The 25614-nt window shown below is 45.0% G+C and overlaps 1 protein-coding gene across 2 annotated transcripts in view; it reads left to right on the top strand.

The window, feature by feature from the left end:
* Nucleotides 1-25614, top strand: part of SUFU (SUFU negative regulator of hedgehog signaling) — a 108269-nt gene that overhangs the window by 5513 nt on the left and 77142 nt on the right. The window lies entirely within an intron of this gene.

Below are 25614 nucleotides of genomic sequence, written 5' to 3'. Positions count from 1 at the left end.
ACCTGCCTCCCCTACTTCCCTCTATAATCACTGAATTTAAACACATTCTAATATTAAGTTAAACATTGTCAGTTGAAAAAATAGCAACAGTAATAATAAAAGCTAACAGTTAAGCATTGGTTATGAGACAGGTACTCTTCTAATCACTTTATATATATATGTATTAACTAATTTTATTTTCACCACAACCCTAAAATACTGGTAGGTACTAACATTTGCCCCATTTTACAGTTGAGGAAAGTGAGACGCAAAGAGATTCTATAATTTGCTTAAGGTCACACAGATTGGAAGTGGTGGAGCCAGGATTCTAACACAGGCAGTCTGGCTCCAGAGTCCATACTCTTTTTTTAAAATTAATTAATTAATTAATTAATTAATTAAGGCTGTGTTGGGTTTTCATTGCTGGACGTGGGCTTTCTCTAGTTGCGGCGAGCAGGGGCTACTCTTCGTTGTGGTGTGCAGGCTTCTCATTGTGATGGCTTCTCTTGTTGAGGAGCACGGGCTCTAGACACGTGGGCTTCAGTAGTTGTGGCACGCAGGCTCAGTAGTTGTGGCTTGCAGGCTCTAGAGCGCAGGCTCAGTAGTTGTGGCACATGGGCTTAGTTGCTCCGCGGCATGTGGGATCTTCCGGGACCAGGAATGTCCCCTCCATTGGCAGGCGGATTCTTAACCACTGCGCCACCAGGGAAGTCCATGATTTCTCTTTCTGTTATGTCCTTTTCTGTTTTTTGTTTTGCATACTATCTTTTTTTTACCTCTTATACTATCTTTTTGGTATCTTGGTGGTGGCTGCTTAGCGTGTGTAGATTGAAAGAGTAGCAGGGCTCTTCCTACCTTGCCTCAACATTAAGAGGTTGATTCTAGAGATGATGATGCTATGATGAGGAAGAAGATGATAATAGTCTTTTTCTTTTTTTTTTTTGTCTTTGTTTTCGTTCTTACTATCTTTCATCATCCTGTCAAATGCTTTACAATCTTATCAGGTTCTTTTGTTATCTCTGTTTTATATGTGGGGAAACTGAGTCCCTTGAGGGGTTAAATAAATTGTCTAAAGTCTCGCCTGTAGGCTGTAAAAGAGCTAGGATTGAATTGAGCTGTTCAGAGTCTGAGCTCTTAACCACTAGGCTATACCACAGCTCTGATCACAGGCCCAACCCAACTTCCTCTTTTCTCTTGTTAATCTTGGAGGCCCAGGCCCCATCTCCTCACTGATCACGTGTCAGGAGCAATTCCTGGGCCTGCCTTTATAGCCTTCCAAACATATCCATTGCAATGTCAGCCTAAGGCTTTGGGAACAAGGAATTAATCTTGCGTGAATCAAGACCCTGCATTACATTATTAATAATGGAGATAGAATAGCAAACAGATGCAGGGAGTAGAGGGACTATGCTGGACTTTAATTTATATTTTTAATAAGGACCTGCAGAGGATATTTAGTGCAGCTAGCCTGTACCTTTTTGTTGACAGATTTATTCCAGTTAAAAGAATACTGTTTTCTATGTGGCCTAAAGATTCTTACAGTCTACCTGCTTATGAGGTATGAGTCTAAGGCCCAAATGACATGAAGAACATAATTGAGGAAGTCCCATATTTCACAAAGGGCAACCTCTGAATTTGAAAAAGGGCCTTTCTTTGTTTAGCAGTACCCTCATATATGTGTGTCATTTCTATGTGATAAAACACTTTGATATTCAGATGTCATTCATGACAATAGTGAGACCTCCATTTGAGGTGAGGTCTCACACTCGAGCCTCGTATTTTCTGGTATTAAAACCTGCCACTAGAAGGATGTGGAAGGAATGTTCTTGGATATTTACCCAGTTCTGGTCTATGTTGCAGAAGTCAAAAGTACCTTTGTAATTGGCCTTGTGCTGGTGTGACTGGTCTCTTCTCGATCCTGGTAAGTTTCTTGAAGAAAAGTTTGCTTTTCCAAACATTTCATGTGGTGAGCCCTCTTTAAAACTGATTCATTGATTCTCATATAATTTAGGGCTTGAAACTGAGGTCAGAAAGATGAGTGTTCTATCACCCAGCTTAAGTGCTAAGAGGTGTTGAATTGGAATTATGGCAAATGACTCTCTGGCAACATTCTTCTTACACTGCCTTTGACTTCTCATTCAGTGAAAAAAAAGGGCAGAAGCCTTGGTTCATTTATTCAGCACTTATCAAGTGCTGAAGTCCTATTTTGTATCGGACACAGAGCACCATAATAGATGTCTTGGGGATAAGATGCCAAGACAAAATTCCTGTCTTAAGGAGCACATGTTGTAGAGGGAGGATAAATGTAAAGAGATAGTTACAGTACTGGGTAAATAAATGCTGCAATCCATGATGTAGAACATGTTCTGGGAGCACAGTGGAGTGAGTGACTTATAGTCAGGCTGCTGGTTTGGAAGAAGCTCCAGGGAGGAAGTGAAGTTTGAGAGGAACCTTGTAGGAAGGGGCTGGGGTGAGATCTGCAGTCTGACACCTCTAGGGCACAAACATTCACTTTTGGAAAGGAGAGGAGATTTCAAAATCTTCTAGCCCAGTATTTCCAAAATTTTTAGTGCTGCCTTCATAACCTTTGCCACCTGTAGTATATTATCTACTTTATGTTTTCTTTAAATTAACCTCCCCTGATATAAATATATTTTTTAAAGTTAAATCAGGGCTTCCCTGGTGGCGCAGTGGTTGAGAGTCCGCCTGCCGATGCAGGGGACACGGGTTCGTGCCCTGGTCCGGGAAGATCCCACATGCCGCAGAGCGGCTGGGCCCGTGAGCCATGGCCGCTGAGCCTGCGCGTCTGGAGCTTGTGCTCCGCAACAGGAGAGGCCACAACAGTGAGAGGCCCGCGTACCGCAAAAAAAAAAAAGTTAAATCACTACCATATATGGAAACCAATATCACTTGCTGTAATTTAAAGGTAGTTATGGAAGTAAACACAGTGATAACAAAGCAATATTATTAAATTCTAGCTTAATACAGTGGCCTGTCACAGAAGATTCTGAGCCTGAGGCCAGCTTTCTCTTTGTTCAAGAGATTAGTAAGTACGAGCGAGGTATTAAAAAAGACATGCTAACACCAAATAGAACCTGGCCCTAGCTATGATTTAAAAAATTGAAAGACAGTTGAGAAGGGAATTTTTTTTAAAGTATGATTCAGTATTATTTCTTGTCGCAGACAAATGGGAAACACTGATCTAGTCCATCTCCCTTAAATTGTGCAGTTTAGAAAGTACAGTAGCCTGCCAAAGGCCATACAGCAAGGTAATGAGAGCAGCAGGGTCTCCTAACATCTAAAATGTTCTATGCTAGATAAACAACAAGGTCCTACTGTATAGCACAGGGAACTATATTCAATATCCTGTAATAAACCATAGTGGAAAAGAATATGAAAAAAGAACGTATATATATAAAACTGAATCACTTTGCTGTATACCAGAAACTAACACAACAATGTAAGTCAACTATACTTCAATTTTTAAAAAGTGTAAAAAATAAAATGTTCTATGCTTTCTTTCAATGTACAGGGCATTGTTCGTCTTTAAGGTAATAATTTAAGCAAACTTTTTCTTTTTAGTTTCTTTTTAGTTTTTTTTTTTTTTGCGGTACGTGGGCCTCTCACTGCTGTGGCCTCTCCCGTTGCGGAGCACAGGCTCCGGAGGCGCAGGCTCAGCGGCCATGGCTCACGGGCCCAGCCGCTCCGCAGCATGTGGGATCTTCCTGGACCAGGGCACGAACCCGTGTCCCCTGCATCGGCAGGTGGACTCTCAACCACTGCGCCACCAGGGAAGCCCTCTTTTTAGTTTTTACTATATTGCAGGTTAGTGCTAAGTTCTTTTTTTTTTTTTAATGTCTTTGTTGGAGTATAATTGCTTTACAATGTTGTGTTAGTTTCTGCTGTATAACAAAGTGAATCAGCTATACATATACATATATCCCCATTTTTCCTCCCTCTTGTGTCTCCTTCCCACCCTCCCTATCCCATTCCTCTAGGTGGTCACAAACCACCGAGCTGATCTCCCTGTGCTATGCGGCTGCTTCCCACTAGCTATCTATTTTACATTTGGTAGTGTGTATATGTCCATACCACTCTCTCACTTCATCCCACCTTACCCTTCCCCCTCCATGTGTCCTCAAGTCCATTCTCTACATCTGTGTCTTTATTCCTGTCCTGAGTGCTAAGTTCTTTATATAAAATTATCACTTTATATTATCCTCATAGTAATTCTATGACATAAGGAATTCTTATTACCTCTTGCTCATAGATATAGAAATTTAGGCTTAGAGAACTTACTGCACAGGTGGTAAATTGACAGTCAGTTCTAGCAACCCCAAAGCCTATATTCTTAGCTACTGTTCTGTATTGCCTTTCCATTTTAATCAGTCAACAGCATTTATTAAATGCCTACTGTGTACTTCTTCCCATTAAGATCTTTCTTTATCCTCACAGCTTGTTGAGGACAGGGACAGGCAGAAGCCTAGGGGTCCCCTGCGTTTCTTCTTGCTCCTGGCAGGCTTGCTTCAGCGAGCAGAAGGGGAGCGGCCCCACCCTGGTAGCCCGGAGAGGGGAGAAGGGTAAGCTGACTGGATGAGCCCTGGTTTGGCCAGTTCCATCCAAGTTCTTTCCCTATTCACAGTCACTAAAGGAAATAGGGCAAGAGAGCACTTGTTTGGATTAAAGGTTCTTAAGAGGCTGTTTCTAAAGTTGGAGAGATGGAGCAAGTTGCAGTTCGGGGCAGCCACACGGGAGATCAACGTGCTTTTCTAGGAACCCTAAGGCCACCGCCAACTGACTTCAGCGGGAGAGACTGTCCTGGTGCTCTTCCCCCCAGCTTGGGAGGTGTGAGACAGCTGAGCTTCAGCTGCCAAGTGCTTGTCGGAAGACTGCAGCTCTGGCCCTTCCCTTTGTGGCCGGGCAGCTGTGGACTGGAATGTGCGGATTTGCAGAGCTGTGGAAGAGGGGGGCTTCAGCACCACTCTCCGTGAGGATTTCTGGCTGTCCCCGGTCCTGCCAGCAGCCCTGGCTAGACCCAGACTACAGGGGGCCTAACCAAGGCACAGGAGGCTGGCTAGTTGCAGAGTGTGTTTGTGATCTCAGGCAGACTTCCCTGGTGGGATCCCACTGCGCAGGTCATCTGCTGTATGCGCCAGGCTGGTTCCAAAGACAGCCTTTGTGTGGTGTTGGCCTGCAGGCTGGCAGCTCCACAGGGTAGAGCCCACACCTCAGCTCTACCTCCATGGTCGATCTGGGCTCTGCCCCACAAACGCTGGCCTCTTGGCAGGTATGTCCACGGAGTGTAGAGTAGTTCTTGCTCCCTTGGGGCCTGGAACTGCTGCTGACTGGCTCCCCGTGGCTGCCTCTGCTGGGCTGGTGGATAATCTCTTTTTCCCTTTGGGTTTCTCCCATCTGGGCTCTGCACTAAATGAGTTATTTATTAAAACACTGGATACAGATTAACTTTTCCACTCGTTGTTTTGTGTGGCCTTGGTCCCCTGCAGTTGGGAAATGCTAATTTGCCTTCCTCAAAGCTTGGTTGGCAGGAACCTTTTAACATGCCATTTCATTCCCTGGGGTTTCCAGTGGAGATTTTGCCTTTGCCATAACATACCTGCCCAGGAGTGTGGTCTCTCCTCTGGTTGGCCTTTGCTTTCTTTCCAAAGCTCTCTGGAGACTGACAAGTGGAATTCCTCTCTAAGCCACCCACAGATGGCAGGTCCCAGCCCTCCCCCTAGCTGGGCACAGCAGGCCGAGGAAGAGCTTTGTAGGTTCACTGGAAGGCAGGCCTCCCTGAAGCTTTGGTCCCTCCCTCTGTCTTTCATCTCAGAGGGTTTAGTTTCAGGATGATTGTGTGAATTGGTGGTGCTCTCTGCTAAGGACACGTGGCCTGGCCTACCTAGAAAGAGTGGGGCATCCTTGGTCTTGGCCTGGGGTGGGAATGAGGGCCAGGAGTGGGGATAGAGCTCTCCCTGAGGCTGAAACCACCACTCTGGGCTGGATTTCAGGCCCCCAATCTCTGAATTTTGAAATGTTGAGAATTCCTTTTCTTTTGTAACCACAGGAAGACCTGAGGCATTGTGGGGTTCCTAGCAGATCTGTGTGGGTGTGTGGCCTCATCCTTTGTAAAGCATTTCATTTGCAGCATGGATTCTCTCTTCCTCCATGGAGTAGAGATGCTAAATTCTCCGATTCAAGGAGTCCTTCGGCAGTAAGGGGGCAGTTGGGAGGAGATTCCTTGAGCTGGCCCAGTCAAACTGACTTAAAAGTCCGAGAGGCCTGGTTGTTCAGGAGTGACTGCCAGGCTGTCAGCACTGGGAGAGTTCTTCCTCTTCCTGCAGAGAGAGGCAGAAACTTGGAAGCCTTCATGGGTTTGATGTGATCAGATCTCTCAGCCCCAGGATTCTTCCCTGCCAGCCCACCCTTTTAGACTCCCATCTTCCACGCCGCAGCTTTTCCCATGCGTGCTCGTCCTCACACCTGCCGTGTTCTGGGTCTGGGTTTGCCAGCATCTCCTTTGCCCAGCATTCTGACTCAGAGGTCCTGACTCAGGACTTTGGCCTTTGGCTCCTAAATTCATTCCTCTGTCCTGCCTTTGAGGTCTCCCAGTCAACTACGTTTCCTGTTTCAGTAGCTCCGTTCTGATGTCTGGTCCTAAGAAGTGTGTGGAGAGGTCTTGTCCTCTCTGACCTGAGCCCCATGGGAATGGTCTCCTCACCCCTGCACATACTTTCGAAGCTCGCTGACCTGCTGCCGAGCTCTCCACAGAGCACCAGGCTGCGCGGCACACCCCACCAGCAGAGATATATTGAGTCCCAGTACAGGCAGAACACTGGAGAAGGTGATGTGTTTGGGTGGGGGACAATGAGAAGTCATACCGAGCTTCTGTCCTTGAAAAAACCCAAGATCTGCTTGATAAGAGATGGCAGAGTCCCTGGGAAAGAAGGCGACAGTGAGGATTGGGGCTGGAAGCAACTTAAGGCTTTGCCTGACTTCTGTGACTTTGTGGCTGTCTCCCCTCACCCTGTGGTCCTCAGTGCTTCATTAAAACATGTAATAATAATTGCAAACTACTCGTAGCTCTTACTGTGTGCAAGGCACTATTCTAAGTGTTTTATATAAATTCATTTCATCCTTACACCAGCTCCATGGGGTAGATATTATTAATCTTATTTTACAAGGAAACTGAGGCACAGAGATGTTAAGGAAATAATCACCCAGCCAGGGAATGCTGGAGCTGGGCTATCAACCTGGGCAGTCTGGCTCCAACAGTCCTCACCCTTCCCTTTCTCTACCTGTGTGGGCGTGTGGAGGAAGGTCCCTCCTTGGACCTCTATTACTATCGTGCGCCTCAGTTCAAAGGTATCTTGGATTAATGGAGTGTGAATAGTTAAGCAGGAAGAGCTTTGTAGGGGAAATGTTGAGCTGGGTGTTGAAGCAACTTTGTAGAGAAGAAAGAGTTCTGTCGGGAATTGGCAAGAGGGTAGGTGATAGGATCCTGTGTCAAATTCAAGTCAAGGCTTCTGCAGCCTTACTGTGGTCATTTTTAGTAAGTTGCCAGGAAAGTCTGCTCTTAAGAGTACAAAGGTGATGCTTCTGGCTTGGATGTTAAGTTCACACGGTCATGCTTCCTATGTGGTCAAGGATGTGCCCCAGCATTCCCCCAACCCAGAGCATATGTTGCCCAGAATGTGTGGACTATCTGATCCTTCTCTCTGGGGAGGAGGTATAGAAATGAGGAACACTTCAAAGCTGGGAGTACCCATACCTTCTAGCTGAGCTGTCTGTAGGGCCAACATGGGAAGGATTTTTATTCTGAAATAAAGTTGTCTTGTCATCCTGCAGAGTGATATAACCAGCAGAGGATATATTTTTCCTCTGTCCTTATATCGATGCAGACTGTCACATCATTTTTTTTTTTTTGCGGTACGCGGACCTCTCACTGTTGTGGTCTCTCCCGTTGCGGAGCACAGGCTCCGGATGCGCAGGCTCAGCGGCCATGGCTCACGGACCCAGCCACTCCACGGCATGTGGGATCCTCCCGGACCGGGGCACGAACCCATATCCCCTGCATCGGCAGGCGGACTCTCAACCACTGCGCCACCAGGGAAGCCCCACATCATTTTTTAAAACATTTTAATTCCTGTATAGTAGGTCCCCTACATATGAACGAGTTCCACTCCGAGAGCACATTCATAAGTCCAATTTGTTTTTAAGTCCAACAAAGTTAGCCTAGGTACCAAACTTTTACAGATAACACCAGACACGTGAACTAACTTACATGATCAGACATGCAAACACACGTTCGCATCTTAGAAAGTTCACAACTTGAAGGTTCGTATGTAGGGGACTTACTGTAATGGTTTTTTAAAATTAATAGGCTTTATATTTTAGAGCAGTTTTAGGTTTATAGAAAATTGAACAGACAGCCCAAAGAGTTCTCATATACCCTTTCTCTCCTCTGCTTATAGTTTCCCTTGTTACTAATTACCTTGCATTAGTGGTATATTGGTTACAATTGATGATCCAGTATGGTACATTATTACTAGCTAATGCCTTCTAGTTTACATTATGGTTCACTCTTTTTTTTTTTTCTTTTGCTGTACGTGGGCCTCTCCCGTTGTGGAGCATGGGCTCCGGACGCGCAGGATCAGCGGCCATGGCTCACGGGCCCAGCCGCTCTGCAGCATGTGGGATCTTCCCAGACCGGGGCACAAACCCGTGTCTCCTGCATCGGCAGGCGGACTCTCAACCACTGCGCCACCAGGGAAGCCCTATGGTTCACTCTTTTTGTTACATAGTTCTGTGTGTTTTGACAAATACATGTCCTGTATCCACCATTAGAGTATCATACAGAATAGTTTCACTGCCCTAAAAATGCCCTGTGCTTTTTATTCTTTCTTCCCTCCTCCCAGACCCCTGGCAACCACTGATTGTTTTACTGTCTCTTTAGTTTTGCCTTTTCTGAAATGTCATGTAGTTGGAATCATACAGTATATAGCCTTTTCAGGTTGACTTCTTTCACTAAGCAATATGCATTTAAGTTTCTTCTATGTCTTTTTGTGGCTTGATAGCTTATTCCTTTTATCACTGAACAGTATTCCATTGTGTGTATATACCATAGTTTATCCATTCACTTATTGAAGGATATCTTGATTGCTTCCAGTTTTTGGCGATTTTGAATAAAGCTGCCATAAACGTTCATATGTGGGTTTTCTGTGGACATAAGTTTTCAACTCATTTGGGTAAAATTGCTGGATCACATGGTAAGACTATGTTTAGCTTTGTAAGAAACTACCAAACTGTCTTCCAAAGTGGCTGCACCATTTTGCATTCCCATCAGCAATGAATAAGAATTTCTCTTATTCTGTGTCCTCACCAGCATTTGGTATTGTCAGTTTTTTGGATTTTAGCCATTCTAACGGGTGGAGTGATATCTCATTGTTATATCAATTTGCAATTCCCCAGTGACACATGATGTTGAGCATCTTTTCATGTGCTTATCTGACATCTGTATCTCTTCTCCAGTGATATATCTTTGTTTTTGTTCTTCGCCTCCTCCCCCTCCCCATTCTACCCCCCGAACACAAAACCCCTTTTTCTTACATCATGGGTTCAGACAGTGTTTTCTGGCATATTTTCCTTTTGGTCACTTCTCAAGCCATTAAGTGAGTTAGTTCCCCTGAGTAGGTACTGAGTCCACATCTGAATCCCTCCATCTCGGTGGGTTTTAACTGGGGTTGGCCCGTGTGTTCTGTACCTTCTTTTCCCTAGTGGTGGTGTCTTTCATAAAGTCTGTAGCTGGTACTGGGTAGGCTGGTAGCCTACAACTTCAATCCCAAGGTTCAAGATTGATATGCCCTCCAGTACAGACACTACAAAGACTGGTGTGCAAGCTTGTCCAACAGCAGACCCTGGCAAGCTTAATCTTGTCTTAGATGAGAAATGAGTACATCAGGCTCCTTAAGGCCCCAGCCAGACCTCAAACTCTGTTTTAGCTGAACCAGCATCAAGAAGACTCTTTAAAGTCCAAAACTTTGCTGGCCTGTACTTTTCCTGTTCCATCCATTATTGTTGTCACTTTTTAGTTATAAATTTGCGTTTTTTCATTTACAAAGACAGACAGTTGAACCATTTTACCAAAAATGTTGGAAATTAGAGAAGGAAGAAAAAAAATCATCCATAATCCTATCACCTTTTGTTTGCGATCCTGCGTCTGTCCTTACGATGATTTCTGTAAGCAGTTCATTGTGAGTGATGCTGTGCCCAGTGTATGCAGGGCTTCTGTCTTATGTGAGTTTCTCAGTTTGAGACTAACATCTTCCAAGGCTTCCCTAGTACTTGGCTCATGCTATTTTCTAAATTCATCTGGCCCACGGCTGCTAGGATTTCCAAATTCTGAAAACAGCACTTTTGCTTGGGATGATGGCTCCTACCCATTGTCATGTTGCATTAACTACATCCGTTTCTCTTGCTGCTTGACTTCTCATGGAAGTGAAGAGCGGTTGAGGTAGTATATGTACCAACTGTGCTGGCCACCCACCTCTCAGTTAATACCTCCATCCTTTTAATGCAAATCACCGTGCATGGTGGTGGTAGTCCTCAGAGTGTGTGCTGTTCCTCTTGTTGTTTGCCCCTTAGAAAGTTGATCAGTGATTAGATTTGGTGATCACTGTCACCTGGAAATTAATACCGGAAGCCTCCTTGTCTCTCCCTTTCTCGGGTGTGTGGATACAGAAGACTGAGACTGGGCTTACAGAGTGCCCCAGGTTCCTGGTACCCAAGTTATACAGAAGGTTCACAAGTATAAGCACAATTGCCAAGAGACAGATAAGATCCTTCTCAGGTAATTGCCTGAAATAAATGAGCTACCATTTAGGACTTTTGAGGCTTTCTGCCATACATAGGAATCAATAATATAATAATACTGTCTGTTTGCAGCAGGATCTGATCAGTGGATCTAGGAGAAAGGATGGCCTGCTGTCCTTTCCTGGCACTGGGTCTACCAGGTGATGGGTGGGTACACTTGGTTCCCATCCAGCGTTAATCACTGGTCTGTCTTCTTCATTTGGAGGGTCAGCCGTTCACTCATTACAGGGTTAGTTGTTATTGGGGTAGTTCTGGGTATGAGGTATGTAGTAATGAAAAGCATACTCCTGGTTTGGTCTGGTCTTCATGGGGCCTCCAGTCTTTTGGCTGAAGTGTCCTTGAGCAGGGAAACAGTGCAGAGAGGTGGGCTGGTTACCGCCTCAGAACCTTAGGTATCACGCGGAACCTCCCAGCCTCCTTTTCTGCAGTCTGTCCCTTGAGGCCTAGCGTGGGGCTCTTTGCGAGCAGGAGTCCTGAGGCTCAGAAATGAGGCCAGGCCTATGTTTGGGTTTGGGCCATTTCCTCATTTGTAAGTGAGAACATGGGTTCATAGCAGCTGCTCAGAGGGATGTGGTTCACTGGACTCCAGGCCCTTAACTAGCAGGTTAGTATGAGCTGGTGGCCTTCAGAGGTCCTTTACCTTCCTACTCCCTCCCGTGTTACTCAGGCCTCTTGAGTCCCCGTCATAGAACCAGCTTTGCCATAATGAGGCCAGTCAAGATGTTTTTGTTTCTCAACTGCTGACCTCCATGTGATGCCTGGAGGTGCTTGGAGCCTTGCCTCTGACCAGCAGTTTCCCTTACTCTGATCTCAGGCCTTTCAGCATGAGGTAGGAGCTCAGGAGCCATGCCTGTGGGGAGGGGTAACTACTAGAGAATGGGGCCTGGCCCAGGCTGCCGGTCCCAGGGGATCAAGCTGGCTGGCTGCACTTTCTGCCTGTGATGGATCTGACTCCTAAATGCTTCTGAAAAGCTTGATTGGTTAGAGGACAAAACAGTGAAATCTGACAGACAACACCATGGCTTGCCCTAACCCCTTCTTCTTCCCGTTCTAGCTTTTTCAATATATCGGATTGCAGACGTGCTGGATTCCCGCCCTCCTGGAGCCAGTCTGGCAATTTTTCATTCCCGTAGCCAGGGGTTTTGCACAGAGAAAAGGCCCAGAAGGAAGGCAGTAGATGAGCAGGGAGCGTTTGGGGTTCGAGCTTTACAGGAGCATTGCTAATGTGGATCCCTTAGTTCTATGCCAGCTCTGTGGCTGGGGGCAGTGTCCACACCATGTCCCTCCTCTGCCATCCAGTGGCCTCCAGTCTCACTTTAGTAATAGCCAAAGGCCATTGCTGCCAAGATTCTTTTATCCACCTCATCCCCTGCTGCTCTCCTTCCTCACTGTGCTCCACCCACTCTAGTCTGCTGCTGTTCCTCCAAAGTGCCAGGCAGTCTCCTGCCTCAGGGCCTTTGCACCTGCTCTCCCCATGTCTAGAAAGCTCGATTCTCAGATAGCTTCATGCCTTACTCCCTCACCTCCTTAGGTCTTTCCTCAAATATCACCTTTTAGTGAGACCTTACCCGACCTCCTTATTTAGAATGGGAACCCTGAACCCCCCTCCATGAAGCAGTATCACCTGCTTAATTTTTCTTTAAAGCACTTATGACCATTTACCTTATTTTACTTAGCTGGCTTGTTTGTTGTCTGTCTGCCCTCCTTCCCACTAGAATGTAAGCTCCCTTAGGGAAAGGATGTATACCAGCTTTATGCATTGTTTCCCCGGTGCATCAACAAATATTTGTTGAAGGAATGAATAAATGAAAAACTAAAAAAACCTTGCTTTGGGATTTCTCTGGCTGCTGGGAAAGCATTCTCACAGCAGAGGCAAAGAATTCTTCTGGTCCAGCACCAAGTCTGAGCGTTTAGCTCACTCGGGGATTTCTTCAGTTTGGACCCATGTACTTGTAATAGGGTTGATACTCCATGGGCATTTTCATAGGAGTCAGAGCCTTTCTCTGGGAGGAGGTGTGTGATTTTGTTAAAAAGGTCGGAAGTTTGCTTTATCGGGGTGGGGGAGAACCCCCAGCACCTAGCACGGTGCTTGGTATATGGTAATCCCTTAATTGATTTCCTGAAGTGTGTTTAGTGCACATTACCTTTTAAATGCTGGGGCTGTCATGGGAGCAAGACAGGCAAGATTTCTGTTTTCATGGATTTTACATTTTAATAGGAAGAACATGTAAAAATAAGTACAGTTTTAGATAGCGCAGGTGCCGTGTTGAAAATAAAGCAGGGAGGATGTGCTGCAGATACCCAGGGAGAAGTAGGGGTTGAGGTGGGTGGAGAGGTTGCGTTTAGCAGGTAATCAGTGACGGCTTTTCCTTGAAGACACATTTGAACTGAGACTTCAGTGACAAAGTGGCAGCCAGGGCTGTCATGTCTTGCAACTCTAGGGGCACCGTTCATATTATTCAGGGCAATTTGTGCTCCCTGGAGTTGTACAATGCTCTGGTCGCCCAACCGTGTGAAGATTGTAGGCAGTGAAAATTGTTAGTTCAGAGGCCCTGAGGTAGGAAGGACCTTGAGGTGTTCAAGGAACAGAAAGAAGGCCAATATGCTTGGGGCTTGGTAAGAAGAGGACAGCGGAGCAAGACGAGGTTGGAGAGTTTGAAGACAATACAAAGAACGTGACATTCAACAAATTATCTGTTATCTGTTGACTGATGAGGGAAGCAAAGGGATGATATTATGGGGGCAGGAGTGGGGTTTTAGGAAACTTTTCTGGTAATTTGGGAACTCAGCACTGGTGTGAAGGCAAGAGAACAGAGTTGAGTGATGGTTTTATTTCCCTAAAAAGAAAACAGCAAAGTGGCTCAAAGGAAATACCATTAAGACATTTGAGTCTAATTTTGGCAGTGACTAAGAGGAAAGCTCATTGCTTTTTAATACTGTCTTATCTTGTTTGTCATTGAACGTCTCAGCCTAATTATCTCTTTGGACAGAAATGGGAATATTATTATCATTTAGCATTTGCTTAGCTGTGACATGATGTGCCCATGTACAGAACACAATAAGTACAATCCTTGCTCTTGGGGAACTGAGATGCTGAAAAAGATTTGTTTCTTCCCATTACCCTCTTTCAGGTGTCTCGATCTGGGGTGGCCGACTTCCCAGAGTCCTGGAGGCTAGTGGGTGGACAGAAAGTCCTTGGACAGAATGCCCTGGCTCTTGGGTCTGTAAGAAGCCCCCAGGCTGTACACCTGTGTGCAGACAGCACCTCGCTTCCCAAATCAGACTGTGATCTTGATGTCATTGGCCTAGCCTGTCTTTTTTTTTTTTTAAAAAAAAGATCTTTGTATAGATGCTGCTTTAGCCCAAAGCCAAGAGTGGGGGCTGTCATAGTGATGCCAAGAAACTCAAGCACCAGGCTCTTCCTTGGCCCAGAATTCCTATAGAGCCCGGGGCGGGCTTGGAATCCCTCTGGGGACTGACCATTGGGTTCTTTGGTGGTGGACAGGAGTAGAGGAAAGAAGGTACAGTCGGTCTCCAGTAGGGTGGGGTGATCAGCTTTCACCATTCTGCAGAGAAAGCGTCTGCTGCTCTTAGCTTGGTGCTTTTCTTAGATTCAGTTCTCAGTCTGGGAAGCTCTTTGCTCACTGAAAGCCCAGGATAGAGTTAAGCCACCCTAAGTGTTGGGAGCCAGGTAGTTTGTTTAGCTGGGTTCTCAGCTAAATCAGTCCTGGGAGCCACTGTTTTTAAACTCGAGGAATGCTGTGGGAACATGGTACTTGGCTCCCAGCAAGGGATCTCAGGAAACATCTACTTGAGTAGGCAAATGCATTCCACGAGTCTGGTTGTAGTAGAAAGAGTATCTGCTACTCAGAGTTAAAACTCAAAGGTGCCTGCCCCACATTGTAGACTCATGAGAATCCCAGCTCAGTGTGAGGGTGCAGAGTCTCAACTGATATGGTTTTTCTCTTTCTTTCTTTTTTTCCCTTCCTTTAAGATTGTGCAAAATTAATATAATATAGCTGGAAGTGTTTTAAAAATCTTAACTATCAGAATATTACCATATAAACATACTGGAAAAGAATTTTACAAAGTTTTATTAACCTCGAATAGTACTTGTATAGTCACCAAACACCATTCAAAAACAGCTCATGAAGTATCAGTAATTGTGAATTGTTCAAAATAAAAACATAATCTTTGCAAATGTTTATTTTGTAATTGTTTACTGAATTCTGTTGTAATGGCTTCACTCAAAGCATGGAAGCAGTCAGGAAGAATCTTGGGCCTGGTTTGAGGGATCCAAGGTCAGGAACTTGGGCAAAGCTGGAAGATCCAGGCAGCTCTTGAAGGATGGAGCTGATTAAGCTGCAGAGTCTAGAGGGTAGGGAAGCTAGAGGCATCTGCTGTTGTTCTCAGGGAGAAATGATGAGCAGGACTGCTTCTACTGAGCACTAAGCAAGGGAAGGATGAATACTGGCCTCTCTGTTTGTGTACTTGCTGGTGCTGGACACTGTGCCATCCATTAAAAGCCTCCCAACTGCCCTATGAAGCAAATATTCTTCTCCCAGTTTAATAGGTGAGGAGACTCCAGGGCACATGGAAATTAACTTGCCCAAGGGTCAGCTAGCAAGTGGTGGAGCTGGGCTTTGTGTCAGCTCAGGTGACCTCCACTGCCCGTATGCTTGCCTATGTCACTGGACTCTTCTCTAGCATCTTATTAGGACCCTAGGGTAGTACAATTTTATGCAATTTCTTCCCTAAGTCCACCCTGGGACCTCCAGAGGGTTCAAAGAGCCCAAGAGCCCAAGACTAAGAATCTCTTGTGTCTCCCTTCCTCACTTCCCAGCTTCCCTGCACTGCTGGGCCGGCTCACCACTCTGCCTAAGCCCTTCAGCTCATAACCTTGGGCTGGCATTTGCCTCCTTATCCCTTGCCCAGTATTCTAAATCTTGTAAAACTTTGCCTCTTTTCTCAGATTTAGTCTAGTTAGTAAATATTTCAGTCTCACTCTGTTCCCTTGTTCAGCAAGCCTTCACTGAGCACTTCTTTGCCAGTCACTGGTGGTGCAAAAAGGGGCAAATCCAGTCCTAATGGGAGAGCTAGGAAGGCAATTACAGTACAGCAAGGAGGGTCCTGTGATGGTGGTTTGCACAGGAGTAAGGAAGAGTGGTAGGTGCCCTATATGGGTCAGGGACTCAACAAGAAAGAGTTTGGTACCTTCAAAGTAGGATGACTGGGGGAGGGTTTGTTTATAAGGGAAGGGCACCATAGAGGATAGTGCACTAATGCAGGGCTAGCGGTTGGCTTGGCTGCTGCTCTCCTAGCGCTGAAGGGACCAGAGGAGGGAGTGAGGTTTGAGAACCTAGAAGGAAAGAGTTGTGTAGAGTGTCCCTCCTCACAGTGACCTTTAGCCCTAACCTTCAGTCGAGGAGCATGGCCAGCCTCAGGTAGTCTCAAAGGGAGGGAGCCCTGATCTCTCTCTCCTTCCTCCCTCTGATTTCCTTTAGGGCTTCCACTGGCTGAACCCAAGTGGAAGCCAGAAGGCTCAGAAGCCCCACAGAGGTCAGCCTTAAAGGGCAGAGAGCAAGGTGGGTGTGTTGGTTTTCTATTGCCGCAACACAAATTACCACAAATTTAGTAGCTCGAAACAGCACACATAATCTCACATCTCCTCTGGGTCAGGGGTCCAGGTGTAGCTGAGCTGAGTGTTCTGCTTAGGGTCTCAGAAGGCTGCAATCAGTGTCAGCTGGCCTGCATTCTCATCTGAGGCTCCATTGGGGAAGTATCTAGTACTTCCAAACTCCCTCAGGTTATTGGCAGAATTTCTTTCCTTGCAAGAGTCCTGGAAAGTTCTTCAGAGCCAGCAATGGTGATAGCAACTGCTAGCAAGACATGGTCTTACATAATGTAACATAATCATGAGAGTGATATTCTATCACCTAGCCATGTTCTGTTGGTTAAAAGCAAGTCCCAGGTCCTACCCGCATTCAAGGAGGGGGGATTCCGGGACTCCCCTGGTGGTTCAGCAGTTAAGACCCCGCACTCCCAATGCAGAGGGCCCAAGTTCGATCCCTGGTCAGGGAACTAGATCCCACATGCCGCAATTAAAGATCCCGCACGCTGCAACGAAGATCCCGCGTGCTGCGACTAAGACCGGTGCAGCGAAATAAATAAATAAATACTTGAAAAAAAAAATGGAGGGGGGATTCCACAAAGGCATGAACACAGGAGGCAGAGGTCGTGGGGGCCACCTCAGGATCTGTCTGCCACGGTGGGGATGGACCTAGAAGAGCAAACCGAAGATACTCAGCACAGGTACCCAGCTCAGAGAAGGTAACACCTGAGCCTTCCTGAAGATGAGCAGAGGGCAGAGAAAAAGGGAACAACCTGTGCAGAGTCTCAGAGGTGAGGAAGTCATTAGTGTGTCAGGGATCTGCCAGTCATTCATTCATTGTGAGGCCGAGGAGGTGAGGGGAACCCAGTTCCCGGTGGTCTTGTTGAGAAGTCTGCACTTTACCCTGAAGGTTTGGAGTGGGGGTGGGCATTGGAGGATTTTTTAGCAGGGTAGAGGTACATCATATCCCATTTTGAGAACATCAGAGTGAAGAACTGAATAGGGCAGGAGGCAGGAGATCAGTGAGGAAGAGCAGTGTTGGCCATCCAAGTGTAGGATGAAGAGAGTATAACCAACATATTATAATAACTTTAGATGAAATATAACCTTTAGAAATTGTAAATCACTATGTTGTACACCTGAAACTTACATAATACTGTACATCGACTCTACCTTAGGGGGAAAAAAGGCCAGCCCATGGTGTGGCAGTGAGGATGGAGAGAAGAGAACAGATTTGAGAGCTGCTGAGGAGGGAGGAGGAAATGTCAACAGACCTCAGTGACTGCCAGCCTGGCTGCACAGGAGGACAGGGAGGGCTGGAGGATGACTCCTGGGATTCTGGCTTAGTGGCTGTACTAGTTTCCTATTGCTGCCATAACAAATTACCACATTGATTTCTTACAGTTCTGGAGGTCAGATGTCTGACATGGGTCTCACTGGGCTAAAATCAAGGTGTCAGCTGGGCTATATTCCGTTTCCTTTACCAGCTTTTAGGGGCTACGTGCCTTCCTTGGCTCATGCCCCGTCTTCCAGTTTCAAAACTGGCAATGCAGGCCAAGTCCTCATGTCACATCTCTTTGACCTACTCTTCTGCCTCTCCCTTCCACTTTTAAGGACTCGTATGGTTACCTTGAGCTCACCCAGATATCATCTAGCATCTCAAGATCCTTAATCACATCTGCAAAGTCCCTTTTGCCATGAAAGGTAACATACACAGGTTCCACAGATTAGAATGTGTATATCTGGGGAGCCATTATACAGGCTACCATAGTAGTACTCGTCTTCAGTTAGAGAAAGATGGAGAAGGATCACGTTTGGGGAGATACTGAGTTCAAATTTGTATGTACTGAGTTTGCGGTGTCTGGGTTTGGTCCTTTGCTTGGGGATAGATTTGGGAATCCTCAACACAGACCTGGTGCTGGAAACCATTTTATGAGGTTACCTGGGGAAACTATGTGTGGTAAGGAGGTGGCAGGAGCTGAGCCCTGGAGAAAGCAGGGCTCTGGCTTTTGTCCCTCTTTCTTCACCTAGAAAGTCCCCTAGGGGACAGATAGAGGCCATGCATGGGGAAATGCTCACGTTCTGTTTTCCCTAGTGAAGTGGTTTCCAGTGATGCCCTCTGTTTGCCAGGCAGCTCTTTATTCTCTGCATGGGTGTAAGGGGCAGAGTAGTGGCCAATCCCAGGGCGTCATGGGGCTTGGGCCAGCACTGAGGGCCTTGGAGCAGACTGACCTTCTCAAGAAACTTGGTGCAAATAGCAAAGGCAGCTGGTGCTCCAAGCATGTGCTGGAGTTTGGATATATGGTCCTTGCACTTGCTTGGTGTTGCCCTGGAAGGCAGAGAGCTTGTGGAGAAGAGATAGGCAGCCTCCTGTGCCGAGCCCCAGAGCTACTGGAGGTCTTCGTTTCAGTTCTTTCTGTAATCGCTGGGTCCAGCTGGGGATGTGCGTGTGCACTTGGAGGGAGGACACCAAAGGAAAAGCTTTTCTGTCTGTTCCCCTGGGACGGGACCTAGAGGCTCCATTCTTCTGGGAGAGAATATCCAACTCAGTAAAGCAGGGAACAAAGCCTGATCCCAAGGAGGAGGGCTGGTTGGAAGGGAAGACCAGCCCCAGGATAAAGGCCTGTTTTTGCCCAGTTCTCCAGCCAGCCTGGAACCAGTGGGTAGGGGAGGAAGGACAACAGGAGCTTTTTTTTTTTTTTTCGGTACGCGGGCCTCTCACTGTTGTGGCCTCTCCCGTTGCGGAGCACAGGCTCCGGACGCGCAGGCTCAGCGGCCATGGCTCACGGGCCCAGCCGCTCCGCGGTATGTGGGATCCTCCTGGACCGGGGCACAAACCCGTGTCCCCTACATCGGCAGGCGGACTCTCAACCACTGCGCCACCAGGGAAGCCCAACAGGAGCTTTTGTAGGGAATGAAGTGACATCAGTCTTGATTCTGGAATTGGACTGGGCTGTCCTCCTGTGCCATATGTCTCCAGAGGAAAATGGTCCCCTCTTCCTTTTCTTCTGACACCAGCACTGAGCTTGAGACTGAGCCACAGTCTGTAGACCTGACTTCAGAGGTACTACCTTCACAAGGTCAGTGGCATTCTTAGCTGGCCCAGCGTTTCTTGCTTCAGAAGTATCCAGGCCACCCCTAGAAAAAGTGGGCACTGACCACAGGACTCTCCTGTCATACCGTGAGTGTCCAGTATGGACACTTAGCCAACAGGTTCTGTGAGAAGCCTGGCAGGCTAGATGGGCAGATACAGTAGTGAACAAGACACAGTCCTGCCCTTGTGGGGTTTACAGTCTACACTGGAGGGTATAAATGGTAGAAAACTTTGAAAATACAAAGAAGTTTGAAAAAGAAAAATTGTATTGTGATAGCCACTATAATATTCAATAATTTTATTGCATTTTCTTCCTTTTTCTCGTATATTTTTACATTGTGTCGAATATTTTGGATCACACATTATAGTAAGTTTTGTTTCATGCTTTTTTAAAACCATTTGTTTCTAGTAAAATATATATAACATGAAATTTATCATTTTAATCATTTTTGATGTATTTAGTGGAATTATTATTACCACCATCCATCTCCAGAACTTTTTCAACTTCTCAAACTGAAACTCTATACCCATTAAACAATAACATCCCATTCACCTCTTCCCATAACCCCTGGCAACCACCATTCTGTCTTCTGCCTCTCTGAATTTGACTACTCTAGGGACCTCATGTGAGTGGAATCATATAATGTTTGTTCTTTTGTGACTAGCTTACTTCACTTAGCATAATGTCTTCAAGGCTCATTCATGTTGTAGCATGTGTCAGAATTTCCTTCCTTTTTAAGGCTAAATAATTTTCCATTGTATGTATATAGCACATTTTAAAAAATCCATTCATTCGTTGATGGACATTTGGGTTATTTTCACCTTTGGGCTATTGAATAAAGCTGCTGTGAACATGGGTGTACAAAATCTGTTCAAGTACCTGCTTTCATTTCTTTCGGTTATATACCCAGAAGTGGAATTGCTAAATCATCTGATAAATCTGTGTTTAATCTTTAATCTATGTTTATTTTATTTTTTTGAGAAACCGCTATACTGTTTTCCACAGTGGCCGCACCATTTTATATTCCCACAAGTAATGCACAAAGTTTCCAATTTCATGACCATTTAAAAAAGTTATTTATATTTTTATCTTATAGTTAGAAGTAGGTGAACAGCAAACAATAGAGGATATAGAGTGGGGTTCTGACTTATACTTCCTGTTCCTCCTCACCAGTTAGAGGCGGAAAACTCTTTGCCTCTCAAAACTCAGGGATTAGTCCTCCTGCTTTCAAGAAGTCTCATTTTGGGCTTCCCTGGTGGTGCAGTGGTTGAGAATCTGCCTGCCAACGCAGAGGACACGGGTTCGAGCCCTGGTCTGGGAAGGTCCCACATGCCACGGAGCAGCTAGGCCCTTGAGCCACACTACTGAGCCTGCGCGTCTGAAGCTTGTGCTCCACAACAAGAGAGGCCGCGACAGTGAGAGGCCCGCGCACCACGATGAAGAGTGGCCCCTGCTCGCTGCAACTAGAGAAAGCCCTTGCACAGAAACGAAGACCCAACACAGCCAAAAATAAATAAATAAAGTATAAAAAAAAAAAGAAAAAGAAAATAAACTTGTTAAAAAAAAAAAGTCTCATTTTTAATGACCATGTAATGTCCCACCACACAATGCACCAGAACTGATAATACCCCTACTTGTAGAATATTTAGATTGTTTCTAAATGTTTTATAAATACCACAGAATATATTTATAGAAAAGGCTTTTTCCAAACACAAGAGGGAAAAGCTGCTACCCCTCATATATACATAAAATAAGGAATTGGCTCATGTAATTATGGAGGCTGGTAAGTCCCAAATCTATAGAGCCAATGTTACTAGGTCCATTACAATCAGTATGGAGTCATGGATTTTTACTTCAATAGGTTATAATTTGTTAATACCATTTGTTTTGATGCTCAAATTGTCCTAGATTTGGCCAGTGGGAGCCCTTCAGTTTGGCTTCTCTCTACTTTTGACATGTTCCCATCATTCTTCAAGTACTTACTTACCTTCTGGCACAACGAAAAGTTCCAGGCTCATTTCGTGCTTTCCCAACCCTGGATTCAGCCATTTCTCCAGTGAGCTCTTTTCTTTTAATGGCAGATGGTATTTAGGCACCAAAATCTGAGTGCTAGGAGTTATCATTGCTTTTGGGGTGTCACTTAGTGGAGAGAGCTAGGAAATACACACACATATATCACACCCACACCCACATCTTTATCTATTTCTATATCTATTCCTCTCTTAAATAACATATTGATACCTTTAATTCCAAAATTATACCTATGAGGCTCATTCTGTCCATCCTTTTTCATGTATTTCTAACTTTGAAATGTTTACCAGTTTTTAACATTTCTGACAATGAGAGAAACCTGGCTCTCATTATCCACAGTACATTTACACAGAAGGTAGTTTCAGAATTACCAACTCATAACACTGCAAAAAGTAAACCTACTAACCAGGGTTCAGTATTTTACTGTACTTTTTGGCTTTAGCCTGATGACATATGGTCAACATACTGTGTACGTAAGGTACTTGGGTGGCTTCTTTTTTTCCCCTCTTCAGTGTGGTTATATTGTTCATTGAAGTACAGTTAAGTTCACTAATTTATGTTTGTATTACATTTAGCATTTTCCTCCATCCTTGTTCATTTTGAGTATGTGAAAGCATTATCATTGATCCAAAAAAATGTATATTCAGAGAAATGTCATACACTCATACATCCCACACCATGCAGTACTTTCCACCTGATTCCCTCCTATTGCTATTGCCTGTAGATAACCAATCTTACTTCTGGTTTATCCTTCCTGTGTTGCTTTTTGCAGAAATGAGCAGATACACATACATTTTCCTGTCTTCCCCTTTCTGTTCCTCAAAAGGTGGCATGCTATAGTACTCGTTTGTTGTTTTTACTTAACAGTTTCCATATCAGTTTGTAGAGCTCTTCCTCATTCTTTCTTATATCTGCATAGTACTCTTCGGACCACTCTCCTATGAATGGGCATTTAGTTGCTTCCAGTATTTGGGGATCACAAATTCTTAGAGTGGGATCGCTGGGTCAGAAGGTAGACAGTATGATGGGAGTTCCCTGGTGGTCTAGTGGTTAGGATTCTGGGCTTTCACTGCCGTGGCCCAGGTTCAATCCCTGGTCAGGGAACTGAGATCCTGCAAGCTGTGCAGCATGTCCAAAAAAAAAAGGTAAACAATATGTAATTTTGTTAGATGTTGCTAACTTCCCCTCCAAAGAGGTTGTACTAATTTGTATCCCCACCAGCAACATATGAAAATACCTTTTTCATAGCCTCATCAATAGAATGTAATGTCATAACTTTAAAATTTTTGCCAATCTGATAAGTGATAATGGTATCATTGTTTTTTAAATTTGCTTTTGAGTTGCAAATGAGTGAGATTGACCATCTTGTTGTATGCTTAAGGGGAATATATCTATAGCTATAGTTTGTGAATTTTTTTTACTATTAGTTCTTTGGGTTTTTTTCCCTTCAGGTTTTAAAAACAGCTTTATTGAGATAAAATTCACATACCATGCAGTGTGTGGTTAGTGGTTTTTAGTATACGGTTTAGTGGTTTTTAGTATATTCAAGAGTTGTGTAACCATCACCATAAACTAATTTTAGAACTTTTTTTATCACCCTCAAAAGAAACCCCACACCCATTAGCAGTGACTCTGCATTTGTCCTTAGTCCTCAGCCTGAGGCAGTCACTGATCTACTTTCTGTTCCTATAGATTTGCCTATGCTTGACATTTTATGTAACATAAATATATAATAGATTACAAATTATATTATTTATCATATCACATACATGGATTCATACAACATATGGTCTTTTGTAACTGCCTTCTTTCACTTAGTGTGATATAATGCTTATAGTGTTCCAGGTGGTTTCTGAATATTTAATCCTCACAACAACTCTGAAATAGTTACTGTTATTATCCCCATTTTATAGATGAGAAAACTGAGGCATGGAGAGGTTAAATATTTTGCCTGAGGTCACACAGCAATAAGAAGATGGGCTTTGGAGTCAGGCAGACCTCAAGTCTGAAGTCCACCACTTGCTTACTGGATGACTTACAGAACATTACTTAAACTCTCTCAAGTGTCTTTTTCTCATATGTTAGTTAAATGAGGATAACAATGGCTGAGTCACAGGTTTGTTGGAGAATTAAATAATATGACATCAGAAAAGTGCTTAGTACAAGGCCTCAAACTTAGTAGGTATTCAGTTAATTGTAGTGGTTATTAGTAGATAGAGCCAGGTAAAGGCCTGGCATACTTGACATGGTTGGCCCTGCTTCCCCTAGCATTTAGGTGTATCTGAGATGCCAGCTTTTTTTTTTTGATATAATTCACATACCATGAGATTCACCCTTTTAAAGTGTACAATTCAGTGCTTTTTAGTATATTCACAAGGTTGTGCAATCATCTCAATTATTTAATTCCAGAACATTTCCATCACTCCAAAAAGAATCTCTATACCCATTAGCAGTCATTCCCCATTCTCTCCTTCTCCAACCCCTGGCAACCACTAGTCTTTCTGTCTCTGTGGAGTTGTCTATTCTGGACATTTCATATAAATGGAATCATACAATATGTGGTCTTTTGTATCTGGCTTCATTCACTTAGCATAATGTTTCCAGGGGTCACCCATGTTATAGCAAATAATCAGTACAGCATTCCTTTTTATTGCCAAATAATGTTCCATTGTATGGATATACTATGTTTTGGTTATCCGTTTATATGTTGATGACATTTTGGTTGCTTCCACTTTTTGGTTATTATGAATAATGCTACTGTGAACATTAGTGTACAAGTTTTTGTGTGAAAAATGTTTTTGGTTCTCTTGGGTATATACCTAGGAGAGGAACAGCTGTGTCATACGGTGTATTTAACTTTCTGAAGAACTGCCAAACTGTTTTCCAAAGCAGCTCTGCCATTTTACTTCCCACCAGCAAAGTGTGAGTGTTCCAGTTTCTCTACATCCTCGTCAACACTTGTTACTGTCTGTCTTTTATTTTGGCCATCCTAGAGGGTATGAAGTGGCACCTCACTGTAGTTTTGATTTGAATTTTCCTAATAATTAATGGTGTTGAGCATGAGATGCCAACTTTTAGGTCAGCTTTTTCTGCTTACCCACACTCTAGAAAGTCTCTCCCAGGTTCCTGTTTGTCTGATTGGTACCTTCTTAATCAGGTGCTTTGGGGGAGACCTTTGGGCAGGTTCCAGTGGTTGCACAACTATGTCAGGATTCAAGGCACATGTTTTTCCTGTTGGCAGGTTTAATGTTACTCTTGAGGCTGGCACAGCCATTGCCTAGGCTCACTAAACTGCTGGGACAAAGCCAGCTTCTCCCTTGAGCACCTCAGTGAGCAGGATCAGAAGTTCTTGATCTGGAAACAATCCTGAGAGGCCGTCTCATCCATCCTTCTGCAACAAGACAGTTAGAACCCCTCCCTGCCAGACTGGGGGGGATCTGTAGTATATTCCTTTAAGAATCTCTGTAGGAAGAAATTCCACTGGGCCCCTTTCCCACCAGCCAGTATTTTAGCAGCCTTTGGCGTTAGAAAGATTCTTTGCTCTGACCCAGATCCCACCTTCTGCAGCACGTGCCGATTTCCTCTCATGCTTTCCTTTCTTGGAGGATGCACGAGACAGCCGCTCTCCAGGAGGGGCTTCATCGTCTGGTCAGATAAATCTGCTTTGGCTGGAGAAGCCCTCACTTGAGGGAATGCAGACCAGGCCAGGCCTCTCCAGGGGACCTTAAAGACTGAATGACCTTGTCACTGGGCTATTGCCTGAGCAATCTGCTTTGAAGAAGAGGCCTTCTGACAGGCTCCAGGTTGTGTGTTTATCCTGAGGCTGGGCCATTCCAAACTCATGTTTCAGAGTTTAGAGGTTGCATCCAGCCAGCCTGGTGGGTGGTAATCAAACGCAGGTGGAGACCATCTGGTCAGACCTGTCTGTCTCAGCCAGCCGAGTGAGGGCCGGCCTGCCCACCGCAGAGCTGGCCCAGAAAGCACCCCGTGTGGAGGCAGATGGCGTAGAAATGCGTGTGCGTGCATGCA

This window comes from Leucopleurus acutus (assembly GCF_964270905.1).
Source record: "Leucopleurus acutus genome assembly, chromosome: 14".
In the NCBI taxonomy this organism is placed as follows: Eukaryota; Metazoa; Chordata; class Mammalia; order Artiodactyla; family Delphinidae; genus Leucopleurus; species Leucopleurus acutus.
This window is presented reverse-complemented; position numbering and strand designations above follow the sequence as displayed.